This window comes from Myripristis murdjan, chromosome 24 (genome assembly GCF_902150065.1).
Source record: "Myripristis murdjan chromosome 24, fMyrMur1.1, whole genome shotgun sequence".
Taxonomy (NCBI): domain Eukaryota; kingdom Metazoa; phylum Chordata; class Actinopteri; order Holocentriformes; family Holocentridae; genus Myripristis; species Myripristis murdjan.
In genome coordinates, this window is record NC_044003.1 from 20694808 (window position 1) to 20717926 (window position 23119).

At 40.7% G+C, this 23119-nt stretch overlaps 1 protein-coding gene across 2 annotated transcripts in view; it reads right to left on the reverse strand.

Moving 5' to 3' along the window:
- The window catches only part of fam49a (family with sequence similarity 49 member A), a 45402-nt gene extending 25713 nt beyond the window's left edge, over positions 1–19689 (reverse strand). The window contains exon 1 of one of the 2 annotated variants that reach the window (XM_030047032.1): positions 19542–19689. The gene's annotated coding sequence lies outside the window, so the exon portion shown is untranslated. The remainder of the gene's footprint in view (positions 1–19541) is intronic. The other variant, XM_030047033.1, reaches the window with a different exon arrangement.
- Positions 19690–23119: the final 3430 nt, after the last annotated feature.

The window sequence follows — 23119 nt, forward strand, 5'->3', positions numbered from 1 at the left end:
CAGCATACAAGTTTTAAATTTTTATCTTTTTAAATTTGATTTAAGATTGTTATATAATGACTGACTGGTGAACAATTTTAGCAAATGGATAAATAATTGCATTTGATGAATTTACTCAATGGTTGTTTATAAAAAAAAAAAAACAAAAAAAACAAAACAGGCATCAGGAGTGACTGTGAACTGAATAGAAAGTATATCTGCAATCACACTGGCCATTAAACTTATTTACTACACTGATTTTGGCACAATCCAGTCGTCATCAACAACTTTTGAGTGTCAGGCCCAAATATGAATGCTGGGAAGATGCATCTTACTCCTTGTAGTTTGATATCATAAAAGACCAGCAATGTGGTGTCCTTGTGATGTTTGCGAATACTTTCACTGGGATGCCATGTATTCTGCAGACTGAACCTCCCAGGCAGGAACAGTAGTTTATCTTTGGAAAAGCCGGTCTGATCTCTTTCATTAGAAAATGCCAGTGCGTCACAGCAGGGAGAGAACTGCTAGACTGGATAGACAACCCATACTGTCCTCTTCTGTGACAAAAGTGGTCCAATCATTTTTCTTTATCTTTTTGGAACACAAGACCACCAGCATCACAATTTCTTGACCCTCCTCTCCAACGATCTATGAACTCAAACAAGGGTGTGAATGATGATTGGTCGGGATGTTACTTGTAGTGTTGCCAGCCTCCCAAACAAGACATGGCAGGAATTTATGGCGCTATGATTGTCTGGTACAACACTTGGTGAGCTTTGTGAAAGACAAAAATATTGTGTAGTCTAAATCCGGCATGAAATGTTCGTGAGATAAGAATCTCTAACAAAGCCTTACTGGCCCAGTTACAAAATACCTTCAGATAAAATGTTGATAAAATTTCCTCTGTCATAGTCAAAGAAACCACACACATTATGAATGTAATGGCCTGTACATCACCCCATCACACCAAGTGACACCATCGCCTGTTCTAAATTTGAAGTCGGGCAACTTAACTCTGGGTGACATCACTTCTCGTACAGTAACTTATGACTCAGAGGCCCACATGACAGCCAACTCTGACATCGAGGTGTGTTTAGGGAAATTCTTGTGGTTCCAGTGCGTACAAAAACACAGACATAAACAAGGGATGTGAAAATACATAACACTGCTTGTAACATGACAAAGTAACCTTCCTCTTTCAATGCCCAAACACTGCACTACAAACACAATAGCATCCTCACATCTCCTGCACATACTCACATCCAGCCATTCATATACTTATGCATAATAATACATCAATGCAATGAAGAGAAGAGAGCAGTGCAGCGTTGCTTAGTAATGCCACCAAAAAGCTAAACTGCATTTACGATTAGTGCACCTAAATTTACCCTAATGTTATCACAAAGCCCTGTCAAAGGAGTGCAAGAAAGCCATTAGAAACCAGAACACAAACAAGAACACAAACAGGGTTGCTGCTAGACCAATGAATCAGTCCCTCAAAATGCTACACAAGCTACTCCTCCTATTGATTTGTACACATGGGCTTATTATAAAATGTCTGCCGGCAGTTATGACTACTGGAGTTACTTTCACTTACTGGTATGGTGTGTGTGTCTTGTCTCTCTATGAACAACTTCATCACAATGAACACAATGCTATAGCAAAGAAAATCTCTATGCTATAGCAAAGAAAACCTTGTGGTACATGAGGTGATCAGTATAGCCTTTCTTCGCAAGAATGTCAGGCTACAAACCTTTATGCCTCAAGGTTATGGTTTCTTTATCAGAGGGTCAGAACGTTTTCATTGTGCAGCCCACTGGATATGGCAAAGTTGTCTGCATTATAAAACCCATTGTGTTTATTTCATTATAGCTGATATGTTAAAAAAAAAAAAAAAAAAAAAAAAAAAAAAAAAGTTGGTAAAAATTGCCTTCAGGGCCATAAATGTCAATGCCGAAACCTAGCCAACCGATTCCAGGTTGAACAGGAAATGCACCTGACAAGCGAAACCAAGTGAAAACAAGAAATGCTCGAACTACAGAGAAAACCCCAGGCCTGCTGGCATGTGTGGGAACAGTTTTGAGTTCGTTCTCTCTCACACAAGTAGCTCTGCACAGATTAATGTGGGTAAGCACGCATCTCAATTTTAGCACCCATAAATAATACTCTTAGTATACTGCGAGGGTTAGGGTTAGGGTTAGGGTTAGGGTTAGGATACTATATGCATATGTACTGAACATTTCATGTCATCTAGAATGTCAACTGTAGCTAAGAATAATGTTGATGTTGGATGATGTTTTTTCCACCCTCAAATCAAGACTATTAAGCCTGGTTAATAATCCCAATCACAATGTTTGTCGTAATGATAAATACCGTCATTTTTGCCATAAGTGTGAAGCCCTGAACTAGGTGTCTAGAGTGCACATGACAATCAGTACTAAATTTAACAGGAAATGCCGCGAGCGACTCCACGCAAGCAATTTTCATCGCCAATCTAAAAAGCCCTTAAAAGGTCCAGCACAAGCTCCACCTGTACATCTAACATCTAATTCTGGAGACAAAAAAAAAATATGAAGGCAACTGAATATCTTTGGATAAGTGTTTGATTGCTACTTATGTGCTACAACATTTTGGCAATGGGCTTAAAATTGCATTATTACATATTTATTATTCCTAACAACATCAGTATGTGAATTGGATCAGACCCAACTCTCACTGAACCTGACCTGAAATATGTGGCATCTGGTTTGAGTTTGCTTCCTCTTACACATGTGACTATTTGGGTGTCTTCAGACTACAGCACTGACGGGTTGAGCAAAATAAATAAAGTAAGAAAAAAAATGTCAAAAGTTAACAAATAAACGAAAGCTGTCCACAACAGTATGCAGTGAAAAGAAACATCAATTTCCTGTCCTGTGTCTCAGTGCACAAACGTCTTTTTACTTTTTTTTTTCAAACTTTTTTACAACGAAAGCACTGCAACTGCTGAGTCAAAGCAATCTTGTCAAAATCATGTCTTAAAATACACTTTTTAGACATGCTTTTATTTCTTTGTTCTTGTCCTTTCTAATTTGTAATGTGTTGTTTATCTTTTGTCTTATTTATATTATTTTTAATGCATTTTCCCAGGCTTGTGCTTCTGATTTTATCTGATTAAACATCTCACATTTCTTGTTGTTAGAGTTGGGGTAACTGTCACTTTTCTCCACTGGTTTATTTTCTCGACTACTTTAAGGATTTCCCATATGGGTGGCAGTAAAAGGTTTTCTTAAATGAATTCATCTAAGACTCTAAATGTTCGTATCAAAACATCAGCAGTGAAAACATGTTGGCCTCTGAAAACAGCCAACTTACACTGCCATAAAAATAATGGCTTTTTAATCTTACAATAACATGATGTTATTGTAAGATTTCATGTGGTTATTTGTTCTTCAAACACCATAATTGTTTTCATATACAGGTCAGGTTATAAAAACACTGACACTACAAGATGAAACGGCAATTTCTAGCAACAGATAAAGTCTGTGATAGTTTTTATTTGCATGATGAGACCCCCCTGGTTCGCCTCCCTCCTCTAGTCAGCACTATTAGCCCATTAAGCTCTGTCTCTCCCCATTTCAATCATCATTTTGTCTTTGTTGGTTTGATACTGCTGTTAGGCATGCTCTTATCCTTGTAAAATGCACTTTAAAGCTGGTAAAACACAGAACTTGAATCATGATGAAACAGTGAAGTCCTGTCTTCTCAGTTTTGATCCTGATTTGCGCAGCAGATTACACACCCCCAAGCTGGGTCACAGCCCGCTGTACTGAACATGTTGATACTGTCCCAGTTTATGTGCAGCCAGATTGTCAATTCTGATTTGGATATAATTTCAGTCGTACTGGATGAACAAATAAAGAACTGATTTTTTTGTATAACTGAACCATCAACTCCTGTGGTGCTGTTCATACTCTCTCAGTGAATCCCACACAGGTTGGAAAACTCCCACCAACCAAGTGCTGCCAAATTTTGGTTGTGTCTGGAAAATTTACCCTCCAGACACTTTGGCAGGTAATCCACCAACATGTGGAGGGCTCTTATTCTAAAAATGCAGCTAGCTGGTGAAAACGTGATGAGTGAGCCACTGTGACTTGTTTACAATGAACTTGCATATAATTTTACATCAGGTGTACCCTCGACTAAAGGTCTTCCTAGTCGATTAGAAGGTGTTAGTTAAAGCCATTAACTAACTAGTCAAGGCGAGCCACCTGTTAACGACACTGGTAAAAGCTGTATTGATTTTAAGTGTGTCAGAGGTAGGTGGAGTTTGCATGTCCCCTTCTTGAAGTCGTCCTTTACACTCACAAAATGATCCCCTGGATTTCCTGCCCAACATAGTCTAATAACCGCAGGGACCGGCCATGTAAACAATGTCTGTCCCTTTGTGACTGAGCGTCTCCACTTCCTGTGTCCATCATTTCAAATTAAAGGCCCTCTAGCATTTCATCCACAGTCCTGCCACACTAGGCTTTGACCAAGTCTTGTTAACAACAAGGCGCAGCTCCTAAATGGAGTTTGAGTTTTTTCCCCTCTCTATAAAGAACCGAACAATGAAAACTTGGCCACCTCTTCTCACCAGCTAAAGCTTGGTTAGCTATTAGGGGACAACCTCATTTTACATTTGATTCTAAAGAGAGGGCTTGTGAGATCACTTTGCTGTACACTTGGAGTAAAAAAAAAAAAAAAGTTTGTCTCCTGCAGCTGTATTTATGAAAATCTGTGTCTGTGACTTTTTCCTGTTCTCCTTATCTTAACATGTTTTGTATATGCATTATGGCTGGCCTGAAACTAGACTATGTCAAATTCCAATCTTAATGAAGACTGACCACTTCAATTTTTGCACATCTAGAATAGTCACAAAAGTGTTCTGGTGTGACTGAATTATATTTGTTCATTTTTTAAAAAAGACAACTGCAGCCTCCATTTCGTGCAAACAAGGAAACTACCTGCACTTTCTTGTGTGCAGTACTCTCAAATACTCTGTACTGACCCACCAGCTCTGATGCCTTGAGTCAACCCATTTCCCTTGACAGAGACTTTGTATAAACCAAGGGAACCAAAAATCAACACCAAGTGACCCAAAATAACTTCTGTTTGGGAGTCTCTAGGAAAGTGCCTGGCAAAGACAAACAATTGTTAACTGTGTCTCTCACTACCACATTTATCCAAAGTGTCTCACAGGACCATGAGAGTACAATTTTTGTATGGACTGCCACAGAGGGTAAAGGTTACTGGTTGACTTCACACCTAAAGTGTGTTTGCTTTGGTTTGAATTAGTGGAACAGCTAATACTCTGTTGCATTTTTCATTTGGTGCAGTTTGGTTTCACACTGCAAAAAAAGCTATATGGGAGCTTTCAGCCAGCTCATTGGTCAGGTTAAGACAAACATCACAAAGTTGAAGAGTACAGCAAGGAAATGGGAATGTTTTTTTTTCTGGAAGACAATTTTTGTATTAAAATTCTGAAGTAGAATTACTAACACGTTTGGATAATACAGTGTCAAAGATAGGAAGGACATGCCATCTGCAGCTTTGGCATTTATTTATTATGGCAATGACTGTTTGGGCCATATACCCAAAAAGGTAAAATATTTCTTTTTGCTCCACATTGACCTTTGATTCATTTTGCAACGTTTGTTCTCGGGAACCAACTTTGTCTCGTCTTCAATGTTTGTACCAAAACATTAACTAAATCAGCCTTTCAATCATCATAGGCCCATCAAACAGCACCCAGATGCAATTTTTTAAAAAGGTCTACAGAATGACAGTCTGAGTCAAACACACCATAATGTTGCTGAAATCAATGATATTTCAGTGTTGCTCAAACAAATAAGCCTCATGTCCTTTGATCCGCAGAAGAAAAACACATTCAACCCAATTAAGTTTCAGAAGTAGCCTATGAGTGAACCATCTTGCTACCTTTTCCTCTCTGCCCAGGCTTCAGTTCAGCTGGACTAAACAAGGCAGGGTAACAAGGCTGGTAACTATAACACAGAGTGTTATAGAAGGTATAGACGGTAACTTTTACCAGCAAATTTTACCAGCATTTGGCACTTGACAGGTTTTAATATCTGAACATGCCCACAACACAGTTTTAGTCCTGAATGGGTCAATTTGTAGCACAGGGCACAGACACTGCCAGGGTGAGTGATTTAACTCCCAATAAAGATGTATGCACTCACAGAACCATAAAACACACTGGATAACAGTGGTTACCAAGCGGCATATGTTCAAACCCCACCCAGTTAAACCCATTAACAGCAGGTCCTCATTTAAAAAAAAAGAAAAGAAAAGAAACACCACCCTGCCACCCACAACAAAAACATCTCTGTCGGCCTGGGCTTTTCATATCCATTTTTAAAAGCCCTCTGCATTTTTGACTGGCCACAAAAACAGCCTTTCAAATTGGGTTAGGGGAGCTGAGTCTCCCTCAGGCTCCGTTTGCTGGAGCAAATGTGACAACAGGGCGTGTGGGGGGTTGAGCTCAGCTTGAGGGAGGGTTGGCCGAGTTTTGCCCTAATATGGACACAGGCTGGGGGGCGGGAGGGGGGCTGCCAACCACCACAATGGCAGCCTTGCTTCTCCCTGCTATAGCATTCACTCTCCTTATACACACATACACACACACTAAATACTTTTTAAACCCACTTTTTCAGACAATAGCACAGGATTCTTTCGAGGACTCAAACTTCCGCTCTAAATACTTGGTATGCACTGTCTAAAGATCAGTCTCAGTAGCTTTTCTCTCTCTTTCAAAAAGTCTGCACCCAAACACACACTTCTTTGTAGACTCTATCAAACCCATCTGCACATTAAGCTCAAAGCTCATTTCTAAGTACTCATATTGCTCTCACTCTCTCACATCCACACCCAACACCATACATCACTTCACATCACACAGCCATTCACACTCCTACACACCCACGTACTCACACTTGAGTTTACAATAGTGAAGCACAGTCTGAGTCTCCTCAGTAGCAATACTCAGCTCTGTTCAGCTGCTGGCACTGTGAGCCCTCCAAGTTAAGCCAGCTGGGCCGGCTGCCTGCTTTTACACTTGCTATTACAAACTCACCACTATCCCTCCTCCACATCTGGCCTTTGGTCGGGAGAGAGGGAGCAGAACGCTGATAACTGCAGCCAAAACAAAAACTTATAGTGGTTAGTCAGAGCTGGAATCAGTGAGATTAAAGGAGTACGTTTTCTACATTTTCTATTCAGACACTGGAGGGAGAGGTAAAGAAAAAGAGGGAGGGGTCAGCGAATGTAGTAAACAAGTCAGGGAGGTTTCTGTCAAAGCTGAGAAAGAGATAGACAGGAAGAGAAAGTGTGTCATGGCACAAGAGAAAGTATAAAGGAAACTGAGTGAGAACAAAAGAAATAAGGCAAGAAGCAAGTAAGAAAGTAAGGAAGAACACAAAAAGCAAGGGCGTTTGGCATTCAGAGAGGAGGAGGAGGAAAAGTGTCCGTCTGGCTAAGACCAGCCATTAATGCATAGTGTGGGACTCCAGGCGTAGAATTCCTCCTACGTCGCTGCTCAATGCCACTTCTGTTCTGCCAATCCCTCCATGTCAAAAGCACTGCAGATACAAAGGGAACCATGTCTGTGTGTGACTGACTCTGTGTGAGAAACTAGTGCGAGTGAGCGAGAGGGTGTGTGTGTAAGCATCAAGCAATCTCGACTACTGGCTCTTCTCTGCTGGGTGGAAGCAGCCAAGTAAAGTTTGATGAAGCAGGACTGGACTATATGGACAAAAATCAAACATATCATAATATCGTTGACCAAATACCTCTATGTTGATATTGTGATGATACTGTAAGGATGACTGCTGGTGCTTTCATAAGATATTAACACACAAGAGATGCTTGCTAAACAATCATTAGTAACGTGGATATGACGACCAAGAAGGTAGAGAGAATAAAACAGCTAGCACAGTCTAATAAATTCAGCAAATTGCATTTCTTTACTGTAACACAGCCTTTAAAACCTGGAAAAGACATCACATGCCATATCATGATATTACAATATCTGAAATCCCAGATCATATCTAGTCTCATATCACTCTACATTGATAATATATTGATATACTGACCAGCCCTACGATGAAACTGCAGTAACAAGACCCTGCTAGCAAGCTGCAGTACAATACAGCTTTATCTGGGGTGTGAAACTGGTGCCATGAAGGGCCAAGACGCTGCATGTTTTCATTCCAACCGAAAACTCCACCAGGTGATTTCACTGATTACCTCACCTTCAAGCAGAGAGGAGGAACCAATAAGTGAAATTACCTGGTGGAGTTTTTGGTTAGAATGAAAACCTGCAGCCTCTTGGCCCTCCATGGCACCAGTTTGACACCCCTGATCTAGCACCTGAGGTCTTCACCAACATCAACATCAACAAATTCTTCTTGGTAGCAGATAAATGTTTAGGTGTTCCAGATCGGATGCAACGCTGTGAATGCCTTTATTCCAAAGCCCGTTGGAGTATGGCACTGATTTCCTGATTTGATCAGATTCCGATTTACAAGGTCACGATTCCATTAGATATCAATTTCATTTCAGTTACATTCAGTGATTCAGTTGGGGAAAATTCAGTTACAGTAACTATTTCTCAGCTTTGTTCACATCTTCTTTACCATAATGGTTTTGAAATCCAAAAACGCATCATGACCTTTCAGCTTGATGGCTCTGGTTTTCAGGGTGGGAGCTCATTTGTTCAAAACACGTAATTTGGTCAGCTGAGTTTCCATCTGCTAGAAGTTCAGCAAACAATATCTGCAGGACAGGAGGCACACTACAAATATCATTTAGCAAAAATCTTCACACATCCACTGGAAAAATTAAGATATTAAAAAAAATATTAATTCATTTTCCAAACCGCTTATCCTAGTTAGAGTTGCAGAAGGTGCAGGAGGGTGGAGCCGATCCCAGAGCTAACTGGACGGGAGGCAGGGAAACACCCTGGACAGGTTGCAAGTCCATCACAGGGCTGACTCACAAACAAGCACTTTGACTAATACATTCACACTAAGGGGCAATTTAATATCTTTAATTCACCTGACATGCATGTCTTTAGACTGTGGGAGGAAACTGGAGACTGCTCAGAAGAAAATCATAATTAATTGAAAATTATTCAGTCAACATTATTACACCTTGCAATCCTATTACAATACCTTGCATGGATCAATTTTTCTATGGGTAGCCCCAGTGGCAAGTGAACTTCTAACCCCTAATCTCTTGACCACATGTTACAAAATGCACCGCACACCAATGCAGACTTCCCTCTTAAATCAGTTTATGTTGCCTTCCATAAATGTCAGCTCTACTGTGCAGAATATCTGCTAATTGGTGCAAATCACTTCATGACAGTGTAGCAGAATTTTTTCCCTCCAACACCAGTACATTTCACACCTGACCTTTACACACCATACAGGTCCAGTGAGATGAGGAGTTGTCAAGAAAAACACCTCAGCCAAATGTTTTGGTTTTTTTTTCACCTTAGTCTTCTCTCAGTGTTACCTTTGCTCTGTAACTGCCTGCTATCATATCTTAATCTGTGGCAAAGTGAGGATCTAACTCAACATGGCCTAAATTGCAGGTAGAAAAGTCTGCAGTGCAAAGCTCAAGCAGAAGAGAATGTCAGAAAAAAGGAACTGAAGCCACTGACAAACTAACAGAGATAACAGTGTTTGTTACTAAAGTGAGATGTGGCTGGTTAGTTTCAGGAACTATTGATCTTTAAGGGCTTTACACACATACAGACTTTACAATTACTCATAACGCAATCTTACATTGTAATTTTAATTCCCACAATTACAGAGAAGCTGGGCACATGGGAAACACAAACATTTCTTGTTACTTATGATGCTCAATGGATTAAAATATTTTCTGCTCACAAACAGTTGTATAATCTTGTTATCAGGACTCAAAATGAGGACTAATCATGATTGCAACATAATCAAGATCAGAATTTTAGCTCTAATTGTGCAGCCTTAATACATAAACATACACAACTCTTACTCAGTTTTGGCACCATCAGTAGCTGCCGTGACTAAATGGTCACTGATTCGGTCCTTCCACTGGTTTCTAGCATGACTGCTGTCTTTTCATATGTCCTTATATTCCTGGTTTCACAGACCGTTAGCTTGTCAGGAACAGTAAACAGCTGTAAATGTCTAGATTCTTGCACCTGCTAAGATCAATGAACACGCTACTGAGCTGCAAAAAGTCACTCAGCCAGAGGCTGAGGGTGCAGCCAAGATCCTTCTACCAGCTGTGAGAGGCAGAAAAGCAGGTGTAGAAATTTAGCACCCAGATATCTATCTGGGCTTTCCAGTATATTAAGATGCAACAATACATGTAGCTGACAGTTCACACCATGATGCATAATGTAGAATGTGAGTAGTGTAAGACTGTGTCAAAAACTTCTGCTTCTCTATAAATAAAATCTGGCAGCATCCCCATGCCAAAGAGACAAATGGCTCAGCTAGTATTTCAATATAAATCTGACAGCATAATTCACACAGCACTGCTGAAATACCGCTTTATAAAAGTGTGATATTACAACACCGTTTTAAGCCAACGCATATGGGCTAATTTATTTGGGGAAGGCAAAACGTTTGGTGAATGGCAAACTACACAGTGGACTTTGAAGAGGAAAGGTATTTTTTAAAATAGATAACAAAAACCTCCAGTTGATCATGATGGTTAATTTAAACTAACACTGGCTGTGTGACATTTACCTTGACAATCTCACAGCACAGCAGGTGACAAGGTAAGAATAAAAGCACAGAAATCCAAACTGCAACTCGCCATTTTATCTGTTATTTGGTATCTTTTCATTTTTGTACTATAGCCCATTTTCCAAGGCTTACAATTTTCCTGTGGCCTAGAAAGAAGTGTGCTTTGGGCATTTGTATATAAATAGACTGCCAAAAGAAAGAAGCCTGTTGTTGGGAGTAGTCTGAACCAACAGACATCAACAAAATTGATGGTGTGCATTTTCAATAAACCCATCGCACCCAGACTCAGGTTTCAGAAACAACAGACTACTTATCTGACATGATGCAGCATGAGCTCTGACACGGTGACATGAGGCACACACATAAAGGTAATAGCTGAGTACTGCAGTATAGGCCCTCTTTATTTGAGCACCCATTTTCTGTTTATGATGTACATGTATGGATTTTTGTATAATCTTGTGTCATGTTTTTTCATTATTTCCAATATGTTTGTTTGTTTGCTTCTCTGGGCCATGCCTCCCATTGGCTGTAAGGTGAGGCAGTGAGGCCACACCTGCATTTTCTGTTTTAAAGCCATCAGGAAGACCTACAGTGGTAGAAACATGTTGGGTTTTTAATGATTTAGCCACTACAGTAAAGGCTTTTTAATATTTCCACCCTTACTGTTACGTTTTCTTATTTTTGGAGTGCCTGGATTGCCTTTTTGTGTGAAGCAAATTGAGTAGATATTGAATCTCAAGATTACAGAAATGGTGAAAAAACCATGCTGCCTGTTTGTGCACCTGTAATACAAAAAGCCCCATGTTGACAGCTCAGTATAATGTGAAACTTTAATGATTCCTGTGGGGAAAGTGAATTGTTACAGCACCACAGAATTTATGGCAATGCTGCAAAGAAAAAATCAAATACAATAAGAGTGAAGCAGTGGAGAGGTATTAAATCTAATGCAACTGGCACTTATAAAGGCCACACTCAGCACAATAGCAGCCTGTAAGAGCGTGCTGAATTCTGCAGGGAGAACAGACTTACAGAGAGCTGTTGTCTCGCTGACAGGATGTGAGTAGAAAAAGTGAAACGTGAGCGGGAAGTGTGTGGGGTCATAAAACAGTGCAGTTCAAACATGCACTCGTTCTCACAGACAGAAAAAGTTTGAGAGACGGAGAGGAAGACGGTTGGTCACACAGTTTGGGGTAAAACAGGAACTTGGAGCAGCCGGTTTGATTTGCATAGTGTTTCGCTATGACACAGCCACGGTCGGACATATACAAATAACTTATTTCCTCAGGGGGAGAGGGCAAGGGGAAAAAATCCTGGAGGGCCAACAATGAACACAAACAAATATCTGAGAAAATGACTGGAGAACTTTATGCCTGGTGAACACTGAACAGTAAGCTGTTAAGAGTTTAGCTGTACTAATTAAGGTAGCAGAAATGTATTAATCCCTCTTTACCAAACAGTGAGACTGAAAAGGTTCCCTGTCTGAGAGTCCAAGCTAGTCTGCCAGCCAATCATGCCAATCAAAATAGGCTTTAACTGGGGCCTCCTGGCAGTCAGCTAGCTTACGTGCACTCACCAGATCGTGGACGGCAAACTTAAGACTAACATGATAATCCTGATTATTTTTATGGATGCAATAGTTGTGATTGCTGCTGGGCGATATGGATAAAATCAAATATCACAATATCAATAAGATATTGTAGGGATGCATATTGGTGTTTTAATAAGATAGTTACATATAAGAGGTGATAAACAATTGACAAATAAACAATCACTAGTAATGTGCATATGATGGCCAAGCAGGTAGAGGGAAGTAAAAGAGCAGCTAGAACAGAACAGAAAACTGCATCCCTCTACTGTAATGCAGCCCCGCCCAGGTAAAACACTCATGCCATTTCATGATATTACGATACCAAAAATCACTCCCAGCCCTAGTTGGGATCATTATCACTGGTAGTCTTGATGATTTGAGGAGCAAAATCACTGATTGTGACTTTGCCAGTATTCACTATTTTCTAATCAGGTGTGAGGCCTATGTGTGTGAAATGAGGTGGTTCAATAATTCCAACATGTGAACTATAATAAACTGGGGTAACTACAATCGCAATATACAGTACATGATTAAATAGCAGCCCTACCTAAAATTCTATGTTCCTCATCACTTTCCATTAAACGCCGTCTACACTGTGTTTCACCCTCCCTCACATACACACACACACACACACACACACACACACATACACACACATACACACACATACACACACACACACACACATACACACACACACACATACACACACACATACACACACATACACACACACATACACACACATACACACACACACACACACACATACACACATATACACACACATACACACACATACACACACATACACACACACACACACACACACACACACACACACACACACACACACACACACACACACACACACACACACACACACACACACACACACACACACACACACACACGAACACAATCTGTTAGCATAGCATGTGAAGCTCTGCAGCAGCCAGGGAGAAGTCTGTTGTGTTTTCTGTTCCAGCCCAGATGGCAGAGCTGGCTGAGTCAGCGGTGGCCAGTGGACCACTGTACACTCGATGATTATTGTCCGATAACAGGAGGAGAGGTGAGGACTAAGAGCCGGGGGCTGAGGGGCTAAAAACCTTACCTAGCTGGTTACGTCTGAGGAAATTAATGAGCTAAAAAGGTTTAATGATTAGGTTTTCCTTTGTTTAAAGGGGATGTACACAACTCCAGACTGCAGCAAATTATTCTGCTGTGGCCATGTCCTAGGGGGGAAAAACATGTTCATTTTAATACTCTACCAATGCAATGTATTAAACCATCAAGCATGAGCTCACTATCCATTATCCTTGTTCATGATGAGTTCAATACACTTAGTTTGGTGCGTAGTTTAATCTGTGTCAATTCTTTCCAGTAAAACGCATTGTATTAGAATAGCTTCATGTTTGAAATAACAAACAACTGTCAGATCCTGTAGCCTGTTAGAAAGCATTTGATAGAATACTTCATTGACCTGTCCTGATAACTTTCTACTTCCTGGAGAAGTAATTAGGACCAGAATAAGACCATCAAATGACTGTCATTAATTTACCTTTTAGGTCTAGATACTGGCAAATTTGGCACAGGCCAAACTCTTTATAGAGAACTGCAATGTGACACTAGTAGTTTTTGGCTACTGGTCTGCTCCTGGTCTAGTACCTGCAAACAACTGCAAAACCTATAGTTAGGGATGGTATTGAGAAACTGGTATAAAATTGGTACCAGTTCCTGATTGGTCAGTACCAAAATACTGATAAGCTCCTAGACAAAAAATGCTGCTATTGGTATTTATGTAACATTAATTCATTCTAACACAGCTGATACTTTCAAATTCCTAACCGTCCCATAATGAAGACAAAGCAGGAGGCATCAGGGCAATTAGGTTTGATGCTGCTTGTTTACATACTGTGCTCTCCAGTCTGCAAAGGAGGGAAGGGGTGGGGGGTGGGGGTGCTCTCTCTCTGGCTGCACTCTTTTTGGATGCCAAATACGACAGAAGTGTGCCAGGTAGGCAGAGTTAGCACTCTTTTTAACTCTGAATTTCAGCCTTTATGTGCCACTTCCCCCACTTGAACAAGCCGGCGAAAGCAGTGGAGACACAAAGAAGAAATTGCATTTTGAAAAGTATTACTTGAAATGTAATCAGACTCACTGCCTGTAAGGCTGAAATATTGTTTATGTGCCATTTCACAAGGAAGATTGTGCGATTTCTAAACCGACCAATGGTTTGAATTCGATTTCTTCTGTTTACCACTCCCATGTCTGCTTACTTAGAAACTGAGTAGAACAGGCACCAAATTGAGCACAGTCTGTCTGTCTGTCTCTCTCTCTCTCTCTCTCTCTCTCTCACACACACACACACACACACACACACAAACAGATGCTGCACTCAGTCAGACCAGCAGATACACAGAGGTCATAGCAGGGAGGACTAAACGTTTGAAAGTTTGGGTACATTTTACTCGAGCTGATGACAATAGTGCTTGTTGCCATAAGCACAATAAAATTCTTGCAAAGTTGGAGGAGGGAAGGCAACACTAGCAATGTATCAAAATTTCTGTTGAGTAAACCCAATAAAGATGTGCAGAAATGTGCAGTTTCCAACTGGTTTGCTCGCCTTGCAGCTCCTCACGGTCCCATCCTCATCCTCATCCACAGCAGGTACGCTGTCGCGTACAAGAAAGCTAAAAGCTAAAAAAAGCTAAACATTGAGAACCACTGAGAAAAATCTTTACTCACATTATGTAGATAGTAGACAAAAATAGGCTAATAAAAAAGAAGGCACCAGCAATGTTTCCCACATGTTGTGCTTGGGCAGCCTCCCCAAGTATATTATTGGCCGCCCAAGTATAATTCGACCCATTCAGGGTTTCCTATTAATGTATTAAACTGTGTCCACAGTTTAATTTTTAGCACTAGTCTCACTGACACCCTTGAGTTCACATCACCATGTAACTAGCACTTTCGGTTGCTGAGAGACAGACACACACAGTCTTAATGCTATTAATATCGCAAAGCATCAAAACTTGATACCTTTATGGTGCCTTAAATGCCTTGCTAATACAGAATGCTGGACAAAAGAAGTGTCATTCAATACCATGCTGGCTTCAATCATATCAGTAACAATCAATGTCATTAACAGAAAGCTACCTCCACACACAGCTCACCTGCTGTTGTGAAAATGGATTATGGGTTAAAAAAAAAAAAAAAGAAGAAGAAGAAAAAAAAGAGAGAGACATGGACGAGTATGTAAAAACACACTGCTGACAAAGAAACAGAGCAGACAGACAACACACAGGAAGGGAGAGACAGAAAGAGACAGAGCAGGGCAGGCCGGTGTGTGTGCAGTGAGAAACCAAGAAGTGTAGGTGTGAATTGGTGAGAGAGCAGGGAAACGAGTGGTGGTTAAAATAGTGTCACTAAAAGGCAAGAAGTAACTGTGGGGGGGGGGTTATAATGGAGGATTCTGATTACGTTTAAGTTCAAATTATTTCAAATGATTTCTCTTTGGATTCTTTCGAACTTGATTTTGGGGAAAAAGTGACAGCTCTAATAAGTAGTATCAATAAGAGTAGTAGTATAGATGAAATCAACGTTGCCCATCCCGACCCATAGCCTAGTTATTTTGGAAAAAAAGCTTCCTTGTTAGACTCTGTTAGAGCCAAATGTAATGTCATAACCTGATATTAATTTGTTATTGGTGCAGCAGTGAAGGGCTGCCAATAGTGAGTGAACAAAGGAGAGGGAATCATTATATAATCAATCAATTTATGATTCAATGAGCACATTTATGAGCAAATGTTTAGTCAAACCTGCCTTGAATCTCTCTTGCTGTTCTGCAGGCTAAACTCATCTGGCATCAAAAGCAAATTAATGCTATGAGAAAGCATGATCAGCTAATACCCCAAGCTGATATTAGGCTTGGCAGTGGTGCAGTGCGCGGTGCTGGGAGGAAATCCTTTGGGATTTCTCATTAAGTGTCGCAAAGCAGATTCCTGGTTGGACTCCACCGGACAAATTGGCCAGTGCAAGCAGCAGGTTCATTCAGAGTTGGAGGAACAGCTAAATGGTGAATATCACGTTACCTCCATCTGGCCTGGTGAGACTTTGAAGCATCATAGCTCAGTGGCTGGGTGCCTGCTGTACTAAGACTGTGGTAATATTTCAATCACTGCCAACTTTCTTACTGAAAGTAAGAAGGATATTTACTAGCTTGTGACACATGCAGTCTTACCAAAAACAAATTTGTTAGCTAAATAATTCTACCAGTTCCCACATTTGGTTCTAGCGCAGGTTGCAGTGGTAAACTTTAATAACTAGTATCCTTGTTATGTTAAAAGTATGAATGATAAACATCCGTCCATTGCTACATAACTGAAAGAACAACTGCCATACACCACAGAGGCTGTCCTGTGTTCCTGCCTTAGCCAACCTGCACTGCAACAACAGGTTGGAAACCACAACGAAATAACAAACCTCTGCTCTGATAGGGTGCGAAACAGCATATCCTGTTTTTCTGTCACAGTCGCACAAAAAGTGAGCGAGAACGCTGAGGCTCGAGGCTCTAAACTGCAATCTAACACCCACTTCTCTGCCAGCATGAGGACCAAGCACAGACTTTCAGCCACAGCACACACTGTATTCAGACTCTGCCAAGGCACATTTGTAAACTTTGACATGTCTCCTGCACTCTGCAGTGTTCTCCCATTCGCTGCGCCACATCACATCAGCACGCCATCTGAACCTCTTACATGGTTGACAAGAGGCACACAAAACCCAACCGCAATGGATTAGTCACTGTACACTGGCAGCACACTCTCAACAAAGGCTGACTATCAGGAGGGTATCATAATTAGTTAGTTACTAGAGTTGACAATGTTATCAGAACAGCTTCCTCAAACAGTATCTCAAACTTGAAACTAACACCGAGAGTGACAGAATGAACTTTTAAGTTGGAGGCACAGGATGCCACTGTTAGTCAAACCAAACCTGGGACTCAAGATTCAGCGGGCCCTGGACTAGTTAGTTCCTAGAAATATATTAATATTTCTTACTTTTGATGTAATGTTTCCCTGTAAATACCTATACTTCTGGCCCATCCTCAACAAGAAACTTTATATTGAAATCTACACAATATTTTTTGCTGACATACAAGTTGCCCTCTCAGTGCTGATTGGATTTTTTTTTCATATTGAAAAGACAATCACCACTGCAGCACTGCACTAGCACTTAAATCTCAGTCTGGATGGTTATGAATATTTCTGGAGCTGATATTAGTATGTCAGAGCTACAGTATATAAGAGGCATTATGTTACAATCAATTCTGTGCTCCTGAAGTGGGAAGATTCTCAAACGCAGTCTGTTTCTTCTTCTACAGAGCCAACCAGCACAAGCCTTGGCTTACTCATAACTCATATCCCTTACTTCCCAGCACAATATCATCTGATTTATTGTTTTTTGTATCTTACCATTTATAGAAACAATAGGTCACCTAGGTTAGGTAAGATAAAGCACAAATTATATGAATGTTTCTAAGGCAGATCATTTGGTTCATCCACATCCATTGTCCTGTGTCTTATATTCACAAAATTCACCAACATTCCAGAAATACTGCAGTTAAAGTCTAGCATACCAGCTGAAACAAAACACACATGCACGCGCGCACACACCCACACTATACACATCTTCACCCACACACACACAGACTGTGTTGTTGAGAAGTGCAGCTGCTGCTGTATGTCCTGTCCAACAGCAGGCACCGTTTCAATCTGAGAGGAGCCACGAAAAATCTGATTCCTCCCTCAGCTTACAGAAATGTGTATCTCAAATCAGACACAAATGTGAGAAATACAGCCTCACCTTGAGACTGTCTCAGCTCTGAGGAAGACATGCAGTTGTCACTGCATGAGGACCCAGCCATCACCAAGATTGTGACCCACTATAGATAAGCAGACACAGGCCTATAGTTAATATGAGAGCACTTTAAAAAAAATCCTTTAGGCTCTGTTAATTGTTCTTTACAAACTAGTGTTGGTGTGTCTCTGACTGCATACCCGGCAGTCATTTAGGGCCATATAATCCTCAGTTACTCCCAGTTTTATAGCTATGACTTGTTCTCCAGTGTTTCATACCAGCCATGTAACTTTGGCACTGCAACACATTGTAAATTTTGCAACATCACGTCATGATTCCCAATTAGCTAATTCCATAAGTGATCACTACAAAAGGAACAGTGTGTTATATCACTTGCAGCCCAGCACCACAGTGCCTCAAAGTCCTGGCATAACTAATAGACAATGTTCATCTCTTTCTCTTAAAAGCTGGATTTGGAGAGAAATGTAATGAAGTCCTCAAGTGACATCCCCATAGGGGGTGGGGGGGAGTAGGATCATTCATTGGCAGCCCATGGCCAAGATAAGAGAGACAAACAGCTGCTGTCGTCTGGCATTTGCAACAGCAACCTGAGACAAAAGTATGAGCACAACTAGAGTACGGCCCCTCGACCGGTTTGAAACTCCGGGAAATTCACACAGTTGCAGCAAGAAAAATAAAACAAACTTTGAGTTTTTGCTCCATGACATGATCCACTTCTTGGCGATAAATACTCGGTTTTGAGCGAGTTCGTGATGACAGCTGTAAAGTTGACTGAAGGCGCACAGATTGAGTCATAACTTTTAACAAACAAGGGCTGAAAGATGATGATGCACTCATAGGAATCGCAATCGTCTGGGCATCAGGAATCAAACTAAAGTGATAACGATGGGATTGTTTTGCTTGCAACTTGTGCGAAAAGTGACTCGACATCATCTGATAAGTTTGCTGGCTAGCCAGTCAGCCTCGTTAGCCAGCACTAACCTTACTGTCAAGTCAAGTCTACTTGCCAGGAAAGAATAGCCCATCTGTGCCAGAGTCTGGGAGCCTAAACAACAACTCACTGGTTAGGAAAACAAACTTAACAACAGCTGCTGGCGATATACCGGCACTCAAACCCTCGCCTGAGCCCCCACAAGTGGCTAATGTTGGCTAACACGTTAGCACGTCCTCCGGCATCTCTTCCATGTGAACTCGTTTGACAGCCACTGATTTTCTCAGCCCGGCCAAGGCGGTGAATTTAAGGTGAAGAAAATTACCTTCAGCCCCCGGTAAGCACGCACAAAAGTTTGTCAGAAGCTTATACTCACCGGTAAATCTCTTGGGAGTGTGCTTTCTGGAGGTAGAAAAGGCAAAGTCTTTCCCCAAAGCACTACTTTCTTCCAGCTCAGTGTCTGTCCGCGGTAGCAACGGACAACAACGCTCTTTTTTCAGCCCGCACCCCTCCCTCCGACACCATAAAAGAACATACAAAAAAATCTACGGCGAGGCCCGCCCACGCCTGTTTTAATTGGTCAATTTTAGGGATTGTGTAAAATAAGCCAATAAAATCCACTTTTTGTTTCTTCGTCGTCCAATGGTGATGCAAGAAAGTGTTGTGGGCGTACTTCTCTTTGCGGCTGTGACAACAGTCTGTGCTCTCTCTGGGCTGCAGGCGAAAAGGAAGTTAATGATGCGATGAGTGAATTATGTGTACTGATATACGCAGGAAAAAGTGTATTTTCCTCCAATACTTGAAAGCATTTCTCTAAAGATATCGAAGTATATAGGAAGTAGAACACATAACCTGCATTTATAGTTTTAATAGTTTGCAGACAGTTAATGTATCTATACTCCACGCTGTCCTGGATATGCAAAGTGTGTCTTTGATTAGATCTATGCATTTGTGTATGTTGTGTTTGGTGTTTATTTATTGTGCATGCTACATTTCTATCTTTCTTTGGGCCTCAGTTTCATTCATAACAAGGTCAGAGTTGATAACATTTGACTGCACTGCACTGCAAACTTCCTGCCTGCAGTGACTGATCTATCAGGAAGTCAGCATTAACATTGATGGATGAAGTCAAAGGCATGTTTGAGAGCAGTATGGGATGGGGGTGATATGCTGGTGATATGCTGTGGGCTTGCATGCTTGGCCCTCGGGGCTGCAGTGCAGAGCAACAGGCATGCACACACACACAAACTCAATCAATCACAACCTTTTAAATATGTCAGCGGTTTACAGTGACACCCTATAGTCTTCTCAGAGCAAGGCCACGTGTAGCTTGTTGATGCTGTTCTCGTGTGTCATCCAGGTTGATGCTGGATGACACAATGATGAGAAAGGCTGGGAGCATGTCTTGTTGGCATTGTCATTGAAGGTATGTATTGAGTAAACACACCTTTTCTAAGGGCATAACAGAGAATGAGACCAGCCAGGATGGAGTGTAACCACATAGCAGATGATGGGGGTCATACTGTAGTACACTCACCTCCTCCAGTGATTGCTATGTAATTGAAAGCTGGGCTTTCATTCACACACTTAGCAACACACAAACCAGAAACATTTCAGCATTTAGATTTATTTCTCCGTTAAACCGTTATTCTGTACATCATGATATACAGTATGTGTCTAATGATATATCATCATATGCTCTTATATATAATTAAGTCTGGGAACAAAACCTAGGTCATCCATTGAAATGATCCCATCACTGGCAGGAGTTAACGCCTTGGCAAAGACGGACTACTAACAGGAGGGACTGAAAGTGAAAGAATGACACAGCAGAAAATGTTTACTGCCTGTTCTCCAGGTCAGCAGACAATGCTAAAGCTCATGACGTGGCGTACTGTTGTATATACTTGTTAGAAAGTAGTGTTGCGGCTTCTCACTTGTCACATGGCTCTAGTTACGCACATGAGAATTAAACATATCCCTCAAAAATAGACCTTTTTTTCTTTTTAATAGGGAAGTGCATATTGAATTCTTTCCTAGGCTGCATTAAATTGACATCTGTGAACCCTCCTGATGTGTTGTAGTAGCTGTGGTCCTATGTAGGTCAGTGAGTGGGTGTGGTATTAACACTGACAGAGTTAGGGATGTCACTCTCACTTGAGCCATTCACACTCGTGGCACTACTGCTTTTGGGGAAAAAGGTGGCAGGTTGGCCTTGTGTTTCAAGAGACTATCTTTCAACTAAATCACACAGTTTTAAGCCTTCCTGTCCTGGAGCAACACACCGTATCCTGACCAAGAGGGCCAGTGTCCGGGCCATTTTTAGAGCCGTAGGCAAGATCCTGATAAGGAACCCCTATGATCTGACGTAAGATTGAAACAATAGCAACAGCAAACACCGTGCCTGCCTCACAACAAACATGTACTGTTGCTGATTTGTTTGCTGACATTTCAGAGTCTCTACACTCAGCTGATGCTTGCTTGCATGCTTTGTAAAACCAAATACTGTCTGGAGAGTTGTATCTGAGATTTTTGTTAAGGTACAAAAAAGCTAATTTGTGTGGGACCTGAAATTTGTAAATAAGTAATTTAATGTGATCTTTACTTGCTCCCCACTTGCTTTACACGCCATCCTATTTATTGAACCTATCTATTTATTTATTTATTTTAAATCCTCTGCTTTTTTATGCCCCTCTGATTAGATGGCACCAATTTATGTATGACTATGGCACCTATACTCAGTCAGTAGCTGACCCTGCTGGGGAGGCTGAAAAGGGAAAAAAATAAAGATCAATTTCTCCTTCAGAAGTCATTAATACATCTCAAGAAATTTAAATGGCTATCCACACAGTCCACTTGTGTAAAAATCGATCAAAAGTGACACCTGGTGGTGATTATTAGTAGTGCTGTTATATTTCTTACTGCATTAAATGGTTCAACAAAATGTAGGTTAATGAAATGCCTATAAAATAGATAGTTGCAACAGCCTAAACATCACACTGTGTTGTCAGACTGTGTGGAAACCATACTGAATAGCCTTTTTGCTGCTATATGAGTTGATCACAATTATCAAGTGAAATGAAACCACCAATAACATAGAAACCTAAGTGATCACTGGCAGGAATTTGGGTGAACATTGGACTCTTACCTTTCTGTAACTGCATTCAGGTAATGTTAGATATATTGTAAAAATAACATACAACAAGTCCTGCTTGTAACTTTGACTTAAACACCATTCAAAACATGATGAGATTGGAAAGTCTGAGAATATTTAACTCTCAGATTTCCAAGTTATGGCACAATGATGACTTTTACCCCTCGCATTGTCAATGCATAATGTGATGTCTGACTCTATGACTTGATGTTTATTCATCCAAACAATTTTGTGATTTGGTTTTTCCTCTGAATATTGAGTATACACCAGTGGTTGTCCACCACAAGAAGAATATTTCTCTGTCAGTAATAAAATAAAACAAAAACTCCATTATTTAAACGAACATTCCACCAAATAGTGGGCTGACAAAAAATTAGATTATATTTCACAATAAATGATCACGTTAAATACTTAGAGATACAACACGAGCAGGCAGACAGAACCTGATGAAAACCTGTGCCAAAATAGAGAGTGTATTGATCCAAAACCAAAGTCACCTTCATCCTCCACCGCAACATAAAAAAAAATAATGAGAGCACAGACGGGAGGCAGACAGCAAAAGAGAGAGAGCTCTGCATCTGTCTGTCTGTCTCCTTTTTATCTTTAGAGCTACAGTAGTTACATAGATAATTATACATATAGGTGATCAATGGCATGATACATTCTCAAATTTGGAAAAAGGCAACTGCAATATTGCATATTTAAATATATATATTTTTAAAACAAACTTAGAGTGAGGCCTCTGTCCTGTGTTGTACAATATGTATCTTCTTGTTTCAAATGCCATTACAATCATATGG